The sequence below is a fragment of the Vicugna pacos genome, chromosome 3, assembly GCF_048564905.1.
Source record: "Vicugna pacos chromosome 3, VicPac4, whole genome shotgun sequence".
NCBI classification, from domain to species: Eukaryota; Metazoa; Chordata; class Mammalia; order Artiodactyla; family Camelidae; genus Vicugna; species Vicugna pacos.
The window spans coordinates 68,362,299-68,379,115 of NC_132989.1; the positions used below are offsets into that span (position 1 = coordinate 68,362,299).

Below are 16,817 nucleotides of genomic sequence, written 5' to 3' on the forward strand. Positions count from 1 at the left end.
CCTTTTTCTTTTTGAATTCTGTTCATTGTTAGTGTAGAGGAGTTCAGTTGACTTTTAGATATTCAGTTGACATTTGCTCTTATATCCAACTAATGATGTTCAACTCTGTCTTCAAGTCTAATAATTTGTTCGGTTTGTATATCAATAAGGAAATTTTCTGTGAATAGTGACAATTTGTTTGTTCCTTTCCCATCCTATATCTTTTACTTTTTCTTATCTTACTGTACTGTTCTTACTTAGTACTGAATAAAAGTAGTGAAATCAGGCATCCTTGTTTCACTCCCAATCTCAGAGGGAAAGCTTTCAGTTTTACCATTAAGCATAATGTTTATTGTAGGTTTTTTACACTCTATATCAGAGTAAGAAAACCCCCTTCTATTCCTAGTTTGTAGAATTTTAAAAATCATGATAGGTGCTTGTTTTTTTCTGCCTTTATGAATAAGATCATACAGTTTTCTCCTTTGATTTGTTAGCTTTCTGATTTTAAACAGATTTGCATTTTTAAGATACACTCAATTTAAGCATTGCTAGATCCAATTTGCTAATATTTTATTCAGCATTTTTACATTCATATGTATGTATAAGAGTATTTGGTAATTATGATTTCTTATATTGTCTTTGTAAGATTTTGGTCAAGGTTATGCTGTTTTCATAAAATAACTTGAATAGCACTCCCTTTTTTGTGTCCTCTGGAAGAGTTTCTGTGAACTAGAGATATTTGTCTTTTTTTCCCAAGCTTTATTGAGATATATTTGACATATAACATTATGTAAGTTCAAGGTGAACAGTGTGATTATTTGATATATGTTTATATTGCAAAATGATTACCACAATAAGGTTTGTTAACATGTCCATTACCGCACATGGTTACCTTTTCCTTTTCTTTTCTTTTCTTTTTTTTGGTGGTGGTAAAAGCACTTAGGATCACTCTCTCAGTAACAGTCAAGTATACAGTACAGGGCTGTTAACTATATTCACGATGCTCTACTTTAGGTCTCCGGAAATTTTTAATCTTATAAGTGGAAATTTGTACTTTTCGACTACCGTTCCCATTTCTCCTACTTGGTTGGGAGCGGCAGTCCCCACCTTATAATTTTCAAGGTTAACTTCTTAGCATTACCAACAATGCATTTGAAAATTTTTTCTTTTAAAAATAAACTTACATAGCTTATTTTGTTGCTTTTGGAGAGAGGATCTATTGAGATTTCTAGTTCAACACACTGGCAGAAATGAATGCTTACTATGAGGTATCAGTTAGAGAACTAAAGTGTTTTTTTAGTTAATATTTTCAGCATCATGTATTAAATTACTCATTCTTGTTCACTGTCTTGGTTCACAAAAAGCAGAACATGAGACAAAGAGTTGCATGTAGTCCGTTTACTTAAGAAGTGGTCTCAGGGTGCTGGAGTGAGAAACAGATTTAATTTTATGTAAATTTCTTATAGATTTCAGTGCTTACGTCCTTTTACTATAACTAATTTTATTTTGAAATAGAAATTTTATTTTGATTCTTTTTTAGGTTGACTTAGGTACGTCTTTGAATTATCTTCTTTCTATGGAAAATTCATGGGTAGTATGCTTTCTGCGGCCTTGCATATTTGAGAATCTGTCTTTCTGTTACTTTCACACATAATGACAACTTTGTTGGGTAAATCATCCCAAGGTCACAATTTTTGCCTCCACGATTCTGTAGACACTGCTTACGGTCTCTGACATCCATTGTTATCTCAGTACAGCCTGATAGCCTTGCTTTGCAGGGATCCAGTTTTTCTCCCTCTGCCTAGATAATTATAGTATTCTGTCTTTGGTACTGATAGTTAAAAACACTTATATCATTTGCATATCTTGGACTTATTTCAAGTTTTTCCTGGTACACAGTGATCACTAAACAATTAAAGTTTATTTTTCTTTTAATCCCAGGAAGGTTTTAAGCTGCTGTATGTTTGGATTTTTCTCTGTGTTAAATGTACTCTGGTCTTTTAAACACCACTTACATGTATGTTGGCTAGCCTTTCTCCTTCATATATGTGTTCTTTCATTTCTCATTTTTATTTCTTTGCCCTTTCTACCTATAGTCTGGGGTGAGTTCCATTTTGCTAATTTTTTTTTTCTTGCAGATCTCACTTGCTTCCAATGGCATTTCAAAAGGTAGTACGGCAATTACCTCTCCTCACTGCCTTTCTGTAGGCTTTTCAGTTCTTTTTATTAAAAAAATTACCAAACTTATCATTGTATCTTTTGCCTCTTCTTTCACAGATTTAATATTTCACTTGACTGTATTTAGTACACAGAGTTGATGCTGACAGTTTCCTCTTTTTCTTCAGTAACTAGTTTTCAGATGTGCTCTGCCTCTCCCTCCACAATGATATGCTCATTGTGAAATATTTTCAAATTTCTGCATGTCTTAATATGTTCCATGTTGGCATTGTTTTGTTACTGAGTATAAATTAGCTGTTTTTTGCTAAACATGGCAGGGATGGATTATCTTTGGGTTTTATCTCTGCATGCTGTTAGAATAATCACTACAAGAGCAGGAGGACTGGTTTATATGAGATACATTGAGCTGGTTCAGTGATCTAATAGCTTATAAATGAGGAGAAGTGGTGTCGTGCGGTGAGCCATCCTGATAAGGGAAAATAATCTCTAGATGGTCTCTTTGTATTTGATGGAGCCATTGATGTGGTGCCAGTTTTATGGTCATTTCTCATCAGCCCAGGTCCTGCTCCGGTATGCAGGTGACTCTGCCCAGTTCCTTTCCTGGTGCTGCTGTACCCCGGATTAAGATGGCCCCCTTGCATGCAATCTTCCAGTCTTCCTGTTGAGTGTGCTGGAGATGCTCTTCTGCTTCCTGGCATAGGTGATTTCTAATACTCTTGACCCATAGTCATGAAAGAGGTTCTCACTTGGAGGCTTCCCTTCTGCCCCATGACCTGCCCTGATTTCCAAATTAGGAATGTTTGTTAAAGTGTCTAGTGTGACTCTTACTTAGCTCCCTGGGCGCCCTACAGTTTTCTCAGGAAAGGAGCTTTCAGTCAGCTTTAGCTCCTCCCTTTCAAATGTGAGGGGTGTTAGATACCTGTGCTAGTTGTCCCCTTTCTGTGCTGTGTCCATATAAGCAGTTTTGAACAGGGTACACACATGATTAAGAAAGAGAATTGTGAAAACTCACATGGAGGGAAATAAAGAAAAGAATTAATGTTGACAGTGCACTGTGTTCTAGACACTATCTAGGCACCCGCCCGCCCCATCCCCCATACCAGCTTTTTTTCTTTAGAGTGCATATCACATCTGGCATAATTATGTTTTCAATTCTTACCTGTTTATCATCTTCTTCTCTCATTAAAATCTAAGCTCCGTGAGGGCAGACGTTTTTGTCTTTTGTATTGATCACTGGAGCATCTGGAGCCGTGGCACAGCAAAAAGCACTTTTCAAATAAATGTCCTCCTTTATTTAAAGAAAAACGGAAAAAAGGAAAGACTTGGGAAAGGCTTTAACAGATCTTTTAAAAAGAGATTGGATAGATGTCAGAGGCACTTGATTTGTAACAGCTACTTCCTGTTCCTCAAGTAAGACAAAAAACTTAGGTTTGGCTCAGTGGGTGGCAAGTGAGAGTCTGACACTAGTGTGATCTAGAGTGACTTAGGCAGGAAGTCCCGATTATTTTGACCACTTATAAAAACTCATTTCAGAACCTTTCTTTTATATCATTTTGTAAAAACTCCTTCCAGAAGATAATTTGGTACTTCTCTGACTTTTAGCTCCTTTCTCAGAAGAGAAAATAAGAGTAAAAGAGGAGTGCTCACTTCGGCAGCACATACACTAAAATTGGGACAATATGGAGATTAGCATGACCGCTGCACAAGGATGACATGCAAATTTGTGATGCAGTCCATATTTTTAAGAATTAAAGAGGAAAGAGAAGGAAACTCAGCTCAAGTACCACCTTGCCTTATAATCTTTTGTTTGAGATGTAAGAATTATTTGTAGGATATAGATTTCATTTAAAGAAAGTTGAAGGTTGGATTTTGGTCATTTCCTGGACAGGTTAGAATATAGTACCTGATTTCTAACTGTTAATAACTAATGCTTAAATTTTTAATGTTAGAGACTGAAAAAAATCTAAACCTTTCCCTTTTTGAACCGTATTTTCAAATTTATATGAAGTTATTTTTTCCTACTCGCTCCACAAATTATAAAGGGTGGCATATTTCCTGCATTGAGCTCAAATGAGTATACATTCGTTTAGAGTGAAAATATTGGCAGTGGAAACCAATTTAGAAAAAAATGGAAAGAGATGTACATAAATCACCAGACACTTGGAAGCGCATGTACCAAATCAAGAATTCCATGTTTTCATAATTTTGTATTTTCCCTTTAGAAAAAATTCACTTTCCAAATTGTTGATGGTTTGGCAGTTCCAAGGATGACATCAGCTCCTCCATTGCGCAGTATCTGCTTTCTTTTAGATAACGTGATGGCACTTCATCAAGTTTTGGTGTGTAAGCTGAGTTAAAAGCCAACTGGGTTTGAGTTTAAATTCCCTTAGCTGCTAAACCAAACACATTCGTGACCTTAGGACTATTTCTAAGCCCTCTAGAAAACACATATTGCACATAGGCTGCTTTATTTCTAGAAGTAGAAGTGAGCAAGTGAGGAAAAAACAACACTCCTTAGAGTTCCTAATCGTGTCTGTCCAAGGGCGCTGTCTCATCAGCGCAGAACTCCAGCCTCACACCAGTCACCCTCTTTTCTCTATCTTTACCTGACCCCACATTAAGAGGATAATAATCCTGGTATTGTTTCCCCACCTCAGAAAATCACCGATAGTTACCCAAGCTATAGTCTCTCTCAACAGTCAGGGGCAGCTTCTGACCATCGATGAGGTGGTGATGAAAAGATAATACTAGAAATTAGGCTGTTATTGGGGAAGAGAAAAGCAGTCTGTGAACAGTACTAACAACTTTCCTGCACTGCCGACAAACTCCCCTGTGACGCCAGGTGAAACACTTGCATTCCAAAAGTCTTGTCTGTCACCCGCCTCTAAACCAGTATTTCACTAACCTGAATGAGCACAGGTATCACTTAATTCAGTTGGGTTGGGCCGGGGCCTGAATTCAGGATTTCTAACAAGCTCTTGGGTGGTGCCAATGCTGCTGATTCTCTGATTGTACTTTGAGTAGCCAGTTTCTAGTCTAGAAGGACTTACATTTGATTTGAAGCTCAATGTTTACAATTTAAAATATACGCATAAATATTTGATTTAACACTAAATAAATATTTTTGTGAGATATCCAGTTGAAGACAGAGATACAAGACCTTAAATCTGAGAACTGTTTTACAGGTCTTGATAAATTTCCACCCAAGTTACTATTAAGGCCAGTTGGATAGCAGTTTATACAGTCTCTCTCATTGTCCAAATGCCAAATTGTTTTCTGATCCTAAAGTAATCTAGTGTTTGGTTAAAAAAAAATCAAAATATATTCCAGCCAGTGAGGAGTGAAGAGTTTAGAGCTTATTTCAGAAGTTTGGCTCCTTTTTCCTTTTGTTCCTGATGTTCTCTTTCTGCCACCATTCAGAAAGAAAACCCAAGCTTCCAAAAAATGGTGGTGAACTGAGTATTTACCACCCAGGAAGTGGTTCCCAAGTCAAGAATGAGGTAGCCAACTTCCTCAGAGTTCTCCCCAAATTCTCTGAGAGGCTGCTTGGGTTGTGGGCTCTGACTCCTTTCAGGTACCTCCTCTGATCTCGCAGCGTATTGGGGATGAATATAAGCCAACTCCAATGAATCCCCAGAGAGAATGCATGGAGACACTAGGTGACTAACAGAGCTACTTCTGTGTGAAAAGTAGGGAAACTCCCCAGGTTCATGCCTTTGTAAATGACTGAGAGGTTACTCTGGGGTGGGTTTTGACGTACATGCATCCATCTGGCTGGTTAAAGCAAGAACCGGGACACCTGTTTCTCTGTCTCTCTGTCTCCGAGGAACATGGAGTATCCTCATTCAGTGTCCCTGTGTGAGTTCATCATGCATCCTGGACTCAGAAAGCTTCTTTTCTCTTCTCACCTCTCAAAAATAAAAGCATAAACATGTCTCCAATTTTAGAGCATCTGAGAAAAATATCTAGTCACTTGCCACATTTAGAGGGAAAATGGTAGAATTTGATTTCCTATAATATTGCAAAGAAGAAAACCTATTCTTTTTTTCCCCCATGAATTGATGCCTTGGTTTGGAACATCCTAAGAGGATTCAGGATAGTGAATCCTTTAAACTGTATAGAGATTAGAAACAAACATTACATGCGTTATTTAATTTAAAAATAAAATATAGAATTTTATATTCAGTATCATCTCAATTATGTACAGAAATACAGGCATCAAAACAAGATTAGAAGGAATACACCAAAATGTTATGATTGTCCATTCGCTTTGGAGAATGCAGTTATAGATGATTTTTATTATCTTTTTCATTCTGTTCAGTAAAGCCCACTTTTTTTTTTGCAAGTATACACTGTTACTTTTGCAATTCACCAAAAAAAAAAAAAAAAAGAAGAAGAAGAAAAAGGAAGCAAAGCAACCCTGTGATCAGGTGAAAAGTCCCTGAGCCTGCACCCTCTCCCACCAAACATGTCTAAACCTCTGTTCTGGAACTTGTGTCTGTAGTTGTTTGATGTTTTTATGTGGTATAGATCTGTGTACTGCCTCAGTGACAGGAATAAATTAGAGTGGCTCGGTAAAGACCAAACTCATCAATTTTTCCCAAATCTGTATTTGATTAATTCTACAAAGGTCCAGGTCAAAGTTATTCCTCAAACCTTATTATTTTAATAAAGAAGCCCAAAGTTTCCACGTTTGTCAGGAAATTCATTATCACTGTAGAATAGCAAAAGGTCACAAAATGTCTCCTTCCACAATCAAATAGCACATAAGAAAAATTTCTTTTTCTCAACAATTCATTACCCCAGCAAAACCAAGAGAAACCTCTGACATTTGCTTCAGGGGAAATAAATGTTCCGTAGATCATGGAGAAAAATGACAAACAAATTAATGAGAAATAAATACACTCCTGCAGTGTAGCCAGCCATGCCAGACCAAACACAAGTCACAGTCAGCTCTTAGTCCAGGTCTTCCCAACTCTGAAGAGTGACAGTTTCCATAATGGCATCAGCACTTCAGTTACAGAAAGCTGTACACACACCAAAGAAACACAAATTAAAGAAACATGTGGTGAAAAAACAGAAAGAGAAATTCTATCATTTCATGCAAATTTAACTGGAGTGGGAAAGTCATTGCTGGCAAAGCATTATTGAAATCTTGAGCTAATAAGTGGAAGCATTCTAGAAGTTATTCATCCCCCCCTTCATAATGCTTTATACAAAATCGTAAGTTGACTGAATTTAGCAGTGCTCAATTTTCTCACATCCTAAAAATTCCTTTCTTTAATTCAGCCTTATTCTGGGCATCTTTTTCTTCATCTCTAAACTTTGTCAAGGAGTAACTTACATGTGCTTTCTCCATATTGTCAATTTCCATTTATTTACAAACTATATAATTTTAACACCAAGTATATTTCCGTTTTCATGTTTTAAAAAAATACAAGCAGGGAGGGGTGTAGCTCAGTGGTAGAGCACATACTTAGCATGCTCAAGATCCTGGGTTCAATCCCCAGTACCTCCATTAAAATAATAAATAACCTAATTAACCCCCCCAAAAAAAACCCACAAGCAGTACCAGTAAAGCCAAAATTCACTATGACCCCCAGCTCCAGTCCCCTCCCCAGAGATGACCACTGTTAGCAGTTTTGTCCTTTTAGACCACTGTAGATGTACTTATGTAATATGGACTTATGGAGTTATGTATGTATGTGCATATATAAAATACTTTTAGGGCATAAATGCTATCATAAAGTGTACTTTTTTGCCATACTGTTTTTGTTTCTTGGTGTTTTTTTTCTTTTTTGTTTGTTTGTTTTAACTCAATGATCTACCTTGCAGATCTTTTTAGGTCAGGACATATAAAGCAGTGGTTTTCAGCTGGGAGCCATTTCTGGAGACATTTTTGATGGTCACAACCTGACTTCAGGTACAACTGACATCTAGTAGGTAGAGACCAGCGATGCAGGACATCCCACCCCAAATGTCAGTAATGCCAAGGTTGAGAAACCATGATATGGATCTACTTTATTCTTTTAGCTGCTGCATAGTGTTCTGCAGTTTATTTCACTGGTCATGCAAGAATGTACATTTAGATGAATTTTCCAAAACATGTTTATCTGTGCCCAGTAGTGAGTGTTTCTCCCATTTACTTTTCACCCAACCACAATCTGCCTTCTGCCCGAAATATCCCCTAGGTTACCAGTAGCCTCCTAATTTCCAAATCCCTTGGCTCCTTTTCTGGGTGAGGTGACTTGGCCTTTCTGTCACATTTGTGCTCATCACCCTTCTCCGGGAAGCATGCCCTGCCCCACCCTCTGAGTCTCTGCCCTAGCCTTTCTGCTTCTGTTGCCCCAGTTCACTCTCTCTGGCTGGTCAACCACCACTTCCTGAGCTCTGGCTGTCCTCCAGGCACTGTGCTAGGCATCAGGGATCTGAAGGCGGACTGAGAAGTCCCTGCCCTGGAGACCCTCTGGTCCAAAGATCAAGTAGGTACAGGAGTCGCACAGAGCAAAGCACATCCTGGTCAGGGTGTATGCAAAGTTTGCTGTGGGACTGAATGATTAAAGTGTGGAAGTTGTTGTTTTTTTTTTAAATATAAGTAGCTTAATATGCAAACATCTTTTAACATAATTTTTGACAGTACCATTTTTGTCATTTTTTTGTCAGTATCATTTTTTTAAATTGAAGTAGAGTTGATTTGCAATGCTGTCAAAGATTTTAAAGGACAATAGAAAATGTTTTTCCTTCACAGTTCAGAGTTTATTGCATATTTTATCTTCATGACTACTTCTCCCATAATGTAGATTTTAAAAAAATAAATCAAGAAAAATACTTTCCTCACATTTTCCTACCACCGCTCTCTTTTTCTGCTTTTGAAACAGCAACTGCATTGTTTCACATTTGCTCTACAGGGAATGCAGTTGGCCTTGGCCAAGGCAGAGGAAAGATCAAATTAGAGAGCAACCTTGCTTGCTGCTGTGGGCTGAGAGGCGGGAAGTGAGGTTGGCACGCCCTCCTCTCCATCTGGAGCCTCCTTCCTCGAGGTGTTCTTTTTAGCCTCCTGGGGCTGTGGGACCGTCACCTCCCACCAGCCCGTCACTCCTGTGAGGGGACTCCAGGAGTGCACTGAGTGCAGCTGCTGCCCGGCTCTTATTTCCCTGGATCAAGGGATGTTAAGCCCCTACCTGAAACCTGACAGCAAGGCAGAGCTCCACTATAAATCCAAGCAGTGCTCACTAGCAGTGAACTAGAAGTTCACTCTGAATGCTCCCTGGGCAGCCCGGGGAGATACAAAGATAAGGGGGACATGGCCCCTGCCCCGGAGAAGCTGGAGGAAGCTAAGGGTGGGAGCACGTAAAAGCAGCCGCTTAGAATTCAAGGCAGAATACAGTAAGCCCTAAAAAGAGGATTGAGCCAAATTGCTTAAGGAGAAAGGGGGGGTTTAGTTATGATAGAGGATCAAACAAGGCACTTGAAAATTGTCTCCTCTCTCTCTCTTCGAAATACCAGCAGCTTTGTTTGATGGGTTCTTTCTATTTAAACACGAGGGAAGTAAGATTTCGAAAAGGAGGGATGAAGTGTGAAGAGAACTAGATTCTAGAGTGCTGTTATGCTGAGCACGGTGTAGTGCAGGTGAAGCTCCAAACCTTAGACGTGGGAGTTTCTATCTCAGATCATTATCTCAAGTCTGAATAAAAGCATCCAGGATTGTGGCTGTCTTCGTCCCACATGCTCAAGTCTGAGCCACCCTGTTTGTACGTCGGGGGTTGTAATTTGATTTATTTCTGTCAAGTTCATTTTATGCAAGTCACATAATCTAATTCTTAAAGGCACACCCACTGATCCCTCCAGATCTGTGTGTAGAAGTACTCCAAGGTCTGTATTTGTATTTCTAAGTGCTTATGTTGAAGCCGAGCGCTGAGTGCATAAAGGATTAGCTGGAACATAGAGGCTTTTACCATAAGCCCTGCTAGACAGAGGGCAGAAAGGAAGATTTGACGGATGTGCCGGATCGGGAAGGGCAGCGCTAATAGGGGAGAGGATGAAGCAGCTGGTTGAACGGGTCAGTGAACAAGGACAATAATAATATGAACCAGAGCTGGAGTTTGTTTGGGGTCTACAAATGCCCATTCTTTATCTCTCCAAGAAGAGAAGTGATTGGACTAGAGTCAGAAGGCATGGGGAGCCCTGCTCCGGACACACCCAGGGAGCTGCTGGCATCACTTCCTCTTGCTGTGTGACAAATGACCATGAGTTTCACAGCTTCAAACGACACCCGTTTATTATCTCACAGTTCTCCAGGTCAAAAGTCTGGGCAGGCTCCACTGGGTTGCCTCCCAAGGCTGCAGCTCTGGTGTCAATCAGGCTGGGCTCCCACCTGGAGGCTCTGGGGAGGAATTTGCTTCCAGGCGCTTTAAGTGGTTGGCCAAATTTGGTTGCTTATGGTTGTAGGACTAAGTCCCTGTTTTCCCTGCAGAGACTGCTCCCCGCTTCTAGCATCTGTTCTCATGTCTTTGCCTGCTGACCCCAAAGCCAGAAAGAATCTTCCTCTTATCAAATCCCTTTCAGGTCTGGAATCTCTGACTTTTCTTCTGCTCTGAGCAGGAGAAATCTCTTTTTTTAAAGACTTGTGATTAGGTTAGGCCACCCAGATAATCTCCCATCATCATATCTGCAGGGTCCCTTTTGCCACGTAAGTCACATAATCAAGGGAGTAATACCAGGGGGCAAAGGTCATGGGGCTTAGAACCACAGCCACCCAGGGTGTGGCTCCATCTGACCTCGAAATGGCACCTTGAGGTCCAGGGCCTGGGGCCCCAAAAACCATAATCAAGGGTTGAGGGATGACAAGTGACACAAGGAAGGAAACGTTCTCCAGAAGCCAAACACAAAAGGACTTTTGGAGGCAGGATCAGAAGAGGGATTCAGCTCCTTTAATCAATACGCATTTTTGCAGAGAAGTTTCTTTGCAAGGCCCTGTAAGCGTTAGAATAACAAAGGGGAACGTGGGGTCCCTGTGGTTTATGAGATACCTCCTAGACTAGGTATGGTGTCTGATCAAATTCTACCCTGAGAAATCTACATGACTTTAGGAAAATGCTTTTATATATTTTCCAGACCTGACTGAGGGCCTGCTGCTGTTGCAGCTGCCACCAGCTTTCTGCTAAAGGAGGTCACTCAGGCCCTGAGAAGCAGGGACATCAGAGCTCAGGGTGGTTCTGAAAGGGGCCTTCAAGGCCTCAGGGCTCCAGCAGAAATGACAGTTGAGGCAGGGACCAGAAGCCTCACATTGTAGGGAAAGTGCCTTCATGGAGAAGAAGGGGTCCCAGGAGGCTACCTTGCTCAGATCAACAATAAACTACCAAAAACACATCATTTCCCTGTATTATTTCAAAACATCTCCGGGAGTGAGAATTCCTCAGTCTCCCTCATAATTCCAGAGTTCTTTATTTCACTTTTCCCAATGTGTAAATTCTTTTCCCTTTGTTCATTCAAATGAATAATGCTTGGAACTTTCCTTATTACTCAGTAGCACCTGGACCTGAGTTAAAAAAAAAATTATTAAAGTCAGATAAAAATAGAGATCCAGAAAAGCGATCTTCAGGAAAATGTGGGAGCAAGAATAGTAAGCTCAGATATTTTCCTCCCCCTTTTCTGACTAACTGCCATGCACAGTTCCACAGGTTGCTAACTGTGCAAGGGTACAGTTTGTCCTTCTTTTGCCAATTCATGCTTCCTGGCACAGGAAGGGGGTCCTGTTCTGATCTGAATAAGGTACTATATAAAATTGTGGGGCCCTGCTCTCTGTGCCTGCTCTCTCCTTATCTTGAGCTTGTGAGTCACAGTGAAATGGGTAAAAAGTAATCCATTTCTTAGACAAAAAGCAGGGAAGGAGCCGTAGACAAGAAGGAAAGCCAAGGAAACAATTCTTGGGGGAAGTCAATAGGGAAGAAAGAGCAGAGAGGGAAAAAGGAGGTGGCCATGTGACCTCCTAATTAGGAGTTTAGGAAAGATGGCTTGCCCTGTTCAGCAACCTAGACTAGACTAGAAAATAAGCATTTTCTTTGAAATAAAGTTCATGTCCAGTCAACTTTGTGAAAAGATAATTGCATTGTAATTAAGCTTATAGACGTAAAATTAAGCCTAATGCCTTTAATTTTACACCTTTTTTCGGAGGGTTTGGTTTGTCTGCTTGCTTTTGTTGTTGGTTTGGTTTGGCTTAGTGCAGGGTTTTGGGGTGCTTTTACATATTCAACAAACACTTCTTGGTACTGATTATGTTTATGGCACTCTCCTGTTTCTTATATATAGCCCTTGAATACAGTGGTCCTCAATCTTTAGAGCACATGAAATCATCTAGGTAGCATGCTAAAAATGCAGCTTCCTGGGCCCTCCCTCCACACAGTGGCAGGATCTCTGAGGCCAGAGGTTGATCAAACACCCAGGCGGTTCTAATGATACAAGGATGACACTTTGAAAAAGGTTGCTTCTGGAATGGAAAGAGCATAAGCCAGTGTTCCTTGTCCTCGAAGAGCATGTGAATGAGTCAGGAAAATAAAATGTAGGCATATTTTAAGATTAATAATAGGCATCAGAGGATGTTGAAGAGCTAGATGAGTGATAGAGAAAGTGGTTAATAGGTGAGATAGTACAAGGAGAGAAGAAGGAGATTCCTGAATAGAGTTCTCAGAGGATTTCAGAAAAGAGATTGGATTTCAGCGTGGCTTTTAAAGGAGGGAGGCGGCATTTCAGGTGGGGGAAATACATGAACGAAGACACTGTGATCTCCTGCGGGCAGACAGCTCATAGTGGCGGAGGGGACACTGAACTCATCCCTTCTTTCTGCATCACTGATGACCCCTCTTTAACCACGACCTCATTCCTCTGCCTTAGTAGGTTGCTTTTAAGAATCCCTAACAAGAGATTGCACATGTACATATAGAGAGAGATTAATCAGCATTTAAATCTGTGCATGAGTTATGTATAATTTCAGCCTGATTTAAGTGTCTTTATTGTTGAAAAACTATGTAGACTCCAAATGGCATCTGATTATTAAATTCAGATGCCGAGGCTTTCGCTAACAATGAGCTTTTTTTTTTTTCAGTGTACTTTTTTGCTCTGTGCATTTTCCATCAGGAGTGGCAGGCCTACAGATGTCTCAGACTATACTGCCAATCAGTGAAATCAAGGAAGTGGTCACAAAATTAAATGTAAAGACACTCTATCAACCTTTTGCAATGTGGAGCCTTTGTTTATTCCTGGAACCCATGTTCGGGGTTCATTCTTTTTAAACGGATCACTATCCCAAGTGTTTTTATCGGAGAGTGCTTGATACTTACGTTTTGTAATTCTTTCTCACTCAAGCACTTTTGAATATCAGAACACAATTTCAGAAAATATGTTTAGTCAAATCAGAAGAAAATGAAGAGAGCTCTCTGTTTTGCTTTACTCGTAATAAGTACAAAATGAGAAAAGTGGGTATTTGTATGGTACTGCATGACTATTATTTAGAGTTGAGAAATTAAGAGTACAGATCACCGCTGTGGGTTTCTTTTAAGTGATAAATAAATGCTGTGTGGCTTCAGGTAGAGATTGTATCTAAAAGTTAGTATGTATAACTGCATGGGTAGAAAAACTACTAGTGGAAATATATTTACTTATTCTTTCCATGTACACTCATATTTTCTGAACTTTATTTCTCACATCACCAATTCTTATTATGTTCATGTGTGTCTAGGAGAATTCTGAACCCTCTAAGCTGCAGCAAATGCTATATTGTATATGTGTGTGTGTGTGTGCTGTTTCTGTAATGTATCCATACCAAGTGTTTGGGATTATTTTAATAGTATTAGCATTAATTTCTACTAAATTGATCTTGACTGTTATATTGCCATTCCCAATCTATTACACATATATGTATATGTATATATATGTATATATACATGTATATGTATGGTTTGTTTTTTTTTACATGAAGATCATATTTGAAGTTTCCTTGGACAACTCTCCCAGCCTGGTTTCACAATGATTGCTCACTGAAGAGTTGGTCTGCTCTCTCTTCCCCTCCTCACCATAAATGCTTTTCTCTCAGGCCAGGTGGGTGCCCCCCAGACACTGTGCTTCTTTCTGGGCTCAGTCCCTGTGTTCTCGTTTGTGCTTCTTTTGTGTGCTTCCCACGATCAGACCTGGCAGACACTAAGCACTTGCCTGCTGCTGTGTAGAGTCTGACCTGTACCCCAAGGAGGGCAGCCTTTGAGCCCTTTCCTGTTTCCAAATTGATTTGCTTGTCAATCTCAATATGCAGACACCTATGCACAGAACCCTGGTGCACTCTTTCCTGCTTACAAGGAGGTAGCACTTTTTCTACTCGCTTGAACAGTTAGATGAATCTGAATTCACATCATTCAGGCAGCACTTGGCCAAGAATTCTGAATGTTTAATCTCTGGTGCAGGTTTAGTTCAGTTGGCTGATATACTTCCAGTTTAAAAAAAAAAAGTGGATGAAATGTGAATCCACTGTTAGATTTTTCATCTGCATTAATAATTAGTATTTTCCAGATACTGAGTTTCTGCTTTTTATGTTAAGTTTTTAGGAACATGAGTATGGTCAAGGTTTTATATTCATTGCTTCACACAATATGTGGTTCCTGAGATAACTGTGTAATTCCAAATGTCGATACACCCATAAGAGAGTTTGCTTTTCCCTCTCACACATCTGTTTTGCTTTATGCGAGAGAAATTTCTCATGCCAGAATGACTTTCAGTGGATATAGGCAATCTGCTTTATGTTGAGCCTCTGCAATTCACAGATGCAAATGTTTAAAAAGCAGGGAGGTTAACATGGTTATTTCTTCATCTGAAACGTCCCCAGCCACTACTTTTGTCCTTTAAAAAAAAATCTTATTGTGTTATAAATCCAATGTGTGTAATTCTTAAAGCCTCGCCTCATAAGTCTCATATAAGAACTGAATTAACTCTTTAGTAGCCTCCTAGGATGAATTTCAAGGTCCTACTAGTTTATACTGCTAGTCTGAGTGTGTCTTCTTGATAGAGCTTAGGTTCTTAGGGAGGGAATAAAGGAAGCAGTTTCATGACCCATAATAGATCCCACTCACCAAAAGGAGAGCCACCCCCTGTCAATGTGTGCCCTCCATTATTAAATCAAAAACATGACTGAACCTCCCTTGCTTCACTCTGCTAGGGAATGTGGGCAAGGCAGAGATCATATATGGAAGCCAACCTCAGAAAGTATGCAGTCTAGTTGGACGGATGAAACCTAAAATAACAATGGGCCAGCTAAGTGTGGGCTCTTTGTGTCACCAGGCCTGCTCTGTGCTCTTGCTGCCTTGCAAGAATGGAGTGCCCATTTCTTGTCACACCCGCAGCTCCAGACACTTTTTCCCAAACCTTAAATTTAACCCAACCCTTTGGGACCTGAATTTTCCACAGACATTTTCGCAACTTTTCTTGTACTGCAAAGTTGTTATATGGTATTGAGCCTTCTGCGTAGCAAGAAGTTGAACTTCGCTAACATTAGATCAAAGATTCAAAGCCTTTGAGAGCTTGAGAGAAATCCAACCACAATCATTTTCTGATACAGCTGAGCATGGGAGTGTTCAGTGGGTGAAAGTTCCTGAAACTCTCAGAGCACAGGAAGGCCGAGTGCAGCTCCTGGTTGAAGATGTTTAACTCACAAAGTTCCTGGCAGTGCTCGCTGTTTGCAGAAGGAAGCGCTTGTGTTTTTTGAAAACAGGTCCAAAATAAAAGCTCAAAAGCCATTCCGTGCTAATTACAGTTCCGTGCTTGAAGGTCCAGCTCTGTTGGTGTCTCGAATTAGAACTGCAGAGTGTGTCCCCCAGAACATGAGCTCACATGGCAAAAATAGACCAAATCTACCGCCCTGCCAAACTGACCGTCTGTGGAAACCTGCTCTGCTTTCTGAAATGGGATGTAGGTTTCCAAATTCTCTAGCCCATCTCCGTCCAAAGCAAATGAGAAATAAATAACTCCGCGGCACCAGCTTCATTTTTCAGTTCAAAGGAGAGTTTTCACTGTGCTGTTTCTACCTGTCTTTTCACAACTGAGTTCTCCCTGGAATACTTGTACCAATGGTACTAGAAATTCATGGGATCAGAGAGCTGGTTTGGGATGTAAATTTAGTCATTTCCATTCTTACTTCCCCTCCTGTCCTGACTCCCTGCGTTGCTGGCTCTGTCTGTGTCTGTCTCCAAAAGAAAAATGACTGCCCTACTCAGAGCACTTGAAGAACAGACAAATGAACGTTCTGCCTCAGTAGGGAGGTCTGAGGGGGACAGTGAGGCATGAGGGTGACAGGAAGTTGGAGAAGTAAATAGAGATTAGGAGAGCAAGTTTTGCTGAAGAGAAGCAGTGCCTTTTCTCCTGGGGCAGCAGATGGGCCACTGTCTGCCTGACCCAGGGCTCCAGTGGAAAGCTCACCACATTGGGTCACCGGACTGTGGTTTCACAGGGGAGGGAGGGGCTGGGGCAGAGGTGGGCCCAGCTTCTACAGTCTACACCTTCTGCCAACATCCAGCCGCCACCGACACCTCCCTGAGACTGGGGTCCCAGGGTCAGCCAGTATCACAGGGCCAGGCAAATGGACCTGTAGTTTAAGAAGCACCTCGGAGGGATGGGGTTCAGAG

The 16,817-nt window shown here is 40.5% G+C and overlaps 1 protein-coding gene and 1 non-coding gene across 3 annotated transcripts in view; both read left to right on the forward strand.

Moving 5' to 3' along the window:
- The window catches only part of ARSB (arylsulfatase B), a 143,983-nt gene that overhangs the window by 94,280 nt on the left and 32,886 nt on the right, over window positions 1-16,817 (forward strand). The gene's annotated exons all lie outside the window — the stretch shown is intronic.
- On the forward strand, window positions 3,797-3,900 carry LOC116280113 (U6 spliceosomal RNA). Its single transcript, XR_004189447.1, has one exon. It is a non-coding gene; the product is annotated as a U6 spliceosomal RNA (small nuclear RNA).